Raw genomic sequence first — 4,066 nt, 5'->3', positions numbered from 1 at the left:
CGCAGAGCACACATAAAATCACAGCAATGGCTCAAAAAAATGGCTCTGAGCACTATGGGACTTAACTACTGTGGTCATCAGTCCCCTAGAACTTAGAAATACTTAAACCTAACTAACCTAAGGACATCACACACATCCATGCCCGAGGCAGGATTCGAACCTGCGACCGTAGCAGTCGCGCGGTTCCGGACTGACAAGGGGAGGCCGCCAATTGTGAAATTCAGATTCGATTCATACTGCGCATAATAAAAGCTCATGGCCAGAGGTGTAATGTGGCAAAGCACCAAGATGCACTTCTCAGCCGTTGTCGAGAAAATCGACAGTTAAAAGAAACCGTTGCGGTGAAATACTCTCGACGATTAATAGTTCTCTACAGCGTCGTGGCGCAGCGGTAAGCGCTCGGGTTCGTAATCCGAAGGTCTCCGGATCGAATTTCGCGCTATGCAACCTTTTTTTTTTTAGTATTTGTTTTTTATAATTCAAATATAATATTATATATATATATATATATATATATATATATATATATAATTCCCGGCAATCTGTTGCAATAATTATGCATATAATAAGTTGTTGAAAGTCGTTTGTCGTGCAAAAACTGGCGAGTTCGAACATCATTATGTTTTCCGCAAACAAAGTTGTATTTCACAAATGTTATTAATTGTCTTCATAATGTTAACCACGTATACTTAACGGAAGACGTAGAAACGATATTCCGAAACGAATACGTATAGCGTAAGTCAAACGTTCGAATTAGAATAGAGACCCCACGAACACAAATTTGCTGTGGCAGGTATGAAATATAAACTCCGTTACTCGCTCGTTACACTTGAAGGACAGATGTTGAATGGGCCGAAACGAGCCGCCGCATAACAGCGTAGTTGCCTGCTAACTTCGAAAGAAGGTAGATGCGGTCCCTAGCGCAACTTGTAACATCGTCGAAAATCAGTGCGGACGGGAGAGCTTTGGTACACCCTGTTAAAAAAAAAAAACGGAAAAATGGAGGCGGTACAATTGGAGAGCGATCCGCCTTCACCAACATGCATAAGCAATTCATTAATACTTTATATATATATATATATATATATATATATATTTGAATAACAAAAAACTAAAAAAAATGCATGGCGCGAGATTCGATCCGGCGACCTTCGTATTACGAACCCGAGCGCTTACCGCTGCGCCACGACACTGTAGAAAATTATTAAACGTCGAGAGTATTTCACCGCAACGGTTTCTTTTAACTGTCGATTTTCTCGACAACGGCTGAGAAGTTCATCTTGGTGCTTTGCCACATTACACCTCTGGCCATAAGCTTTTATTATGCGCAGTATGAATCGAATCTGAATTTCACAATTGGCGGCCTCCCCTTGTGAGCGTCTTAACCGCGAGACCACTGCGGCCGGCAACCACAGCAATGGCTCTTGACGTATCGGCACTTTGCTTCTTCTTAGCCTCGCAATACTTTTCCATTCCTATGGAATTTTGCCCTGCTGCATAGTCGTCGGAAACGGCACATCCGAGGCTCAATGAAACTACGCCTTCCAGGAGAGCCTCCTCGATCCAGATCGTGTTTCCCAGACCGATGCCCAACTCCGACTACTACTGCTGAGCCCGTTACGCCGTGCAGGGCCCGCGTGCATTTTCCCGCGCTCGCCTGCCATCCACCTTTTACCGCTCCCCTACAGACAGGGTATTCACCCGAGGTTTTGCATTCTACATATCCTAATACATTGCCTACGTATGGACCAGGCGCACAATTACAACTTTAACATCTTACAACAGTTTCAACATTTCTTACATTTCAATTTTGTTATAATATTGCTTGCAATTTGACATAAACATTAATATGTACATCGAAAATTGTTTACACTTTCTTCAACATAGTGACATGAAAAGAAAAAGAAATGAAATCAGAACATCGCTTACACTAATTTATCGAAAAACAGAAGCAAAAATTGTTATATGTACAATAGTATAGCATTGTTGTTGTTACACACTGAAAAAAAATTTTTGTGTAAATGTTTAGAACGAGAGAAGGAATAGAATTTCTTTGTTGTTGTTGTGGTCTTGAGTCCTGAGACTTTTTAATGCAGCTCTCTATGCTACTCAATCCTGTGCAAGCCTCTTCATCTCCCAGTACCTACAGCAGCCTACATCCTTCTGAATCTGCTTAGTGTATTCATCTCTTGGTCTCCCTCTACGATTTTTACCCTCCACGCTGCCCTCCAATACTAAATTGGTGATACCCTTGATGCCTCAGAACATGTCCTACCAACCGGTCCCTTCTTCTAGGCAAGTTGTGCCACAAACTCCTCTTCTCCCCAGTTCTATTCAACATCTCCTCATTAGTTATGTGATCTACCCATCTAATCTTCAGCATTCTTCTGTAGCACCACATTTCGAAAACTTCTATCCTCTTCTTGTCCAAACTATTTATCGTCCATGTTTCACTTCCATACATGGTTACAGTCCATACAAACACTTTCACAAACGACTTCCTGACACTTAAATCTATACTCGATGTTAACAAATTTCTCTTCTTCAGAAATGCTTTCCTTGCCATTGCCAGTCTACATTTTGTGTCCTCTCTACTTCGACCATCATCAGTTATTTTGCTCCCCAAATAGCAAAACTCATCTGCTACTTTAAGTGTCTCATTTCCTAATGTAATTCCCTCAGCATCACCCGACTTAATTCGACTACATTCCATTATCCTCGTTTTGCATTTGTTCATGTTCATCTTATATGCGTCTTTCAGGACACTGTCCATTGTGTTCAACTGCTCATCCAGGTCCTTTGCTGTCTCTGACAGAATTACAATGTCATCGGCAAACATCAAAGTTTTTACTTTTTCTCCATTGATTTTAATACCTACTCCAAATTTTTCTTTTGTTTCCTTTGCTGCTTGCTCAATGTACAGAGTGAATAACATCGGGGAGAGGCTAAAACCCTGACTCACTCCCTTTTCAATCACTGCTTACCTTTTATGCCCCTCAACTCTTATAACTGCCATCTGGTTTCTGTACAAAATGCAAATAGCCTTTCGCTCTCTGTATTTGACCCCTGCCGCCTTCAGAATTTGAAAGAGAGTATTTCAGTGAACATTGTCACAAGCACTCCCTAAGTCTACAAATGCTAGAAACGTAGGTTCAGCTTTCCTTAATCTGTCATCTAAGATAAATCGTAGGGTCGGTATTGCCTCACGTGTTCCAACATTTCTACGGAATCCAGATTGATCTTGCCCCAGTTCGGCTTCTACCAGTTTTTCAATTCGTCTGTAAAGAATTCGCGTTAGTATTTTGCAGCCGTGACTTATTAAACTGATAGTTCGGTAATTTTCCCACCTGTAACATCTGATTTCTTTGGGATTGGAATTATTATACTCTTCTTGAAGTCTGAGGGAATTTCGCCTGTGTCATACATCTTGCTCGCCAGATGGTAGAGGTCATGACTGTCTCTCCCAAGGCTATCAGTAGTTCTAATGGAATGTTGTCTACTCCCAGGGCCTTGTTTAGACTTAGGTTTTTCAGTGCATACTGATGTTAAATTTCGGTTCTCATTTCCCACGCATTTCTACAATTTTCTTTCAGTGTTGTACCTGACAGTGGCTTAAGGCTGCGATCATAATAGTTCTATAGTCTATGAAGTTCTATAGTCGAATAACGTAAATATTATTGAAACATTATTAGATGTCTGCGGTCCACCAATTTGAAAAGATCATCAACGAAATGGCTAGTTCGATGTGATGAATGATAACTAGATCTAAATGTAGAAAAATGAAAGTTATTGCAGACAAGTAGGGAAAACAAACCAGTAGTATTCGGATATAGCAATAGTAGTGCTCTGTTTGAGACAGAGACGTAGTTTAAGTATCTGGGCGAAACGTTGCAAAACTGTATGAGGTGGAACGGAGAGTTTTGGGAGGGTGTGGTTCGTCTGTAAAGAAGACCGCATATACGACTTTGGTGCGACCAATTCTTGAGAAGTGCTGGAGTGCTTGGGATTGGTACTAGTTCTGATTAAGGGGGGACATCGAAGCAGTTCATACGCGGGCTTGTTTCTC

Source organism: Schistocerca americana, chromosome 11, assembly GCF_021461395.2.
Source record: "Schistocerca americana isolate TAMUIC-IGC-003095 chromosome 11, iqSchAmer2.1, whole genome shotgun sequence".
Lineage (NCBI taxonomy): Eukaryota > Metazoa > Arthropoda > Insecta > Orthoptera > Acrididae > Schistocerca > Schistocerca americana.
Note: the sequence above shows the minus strand (reverse complement) of the source record.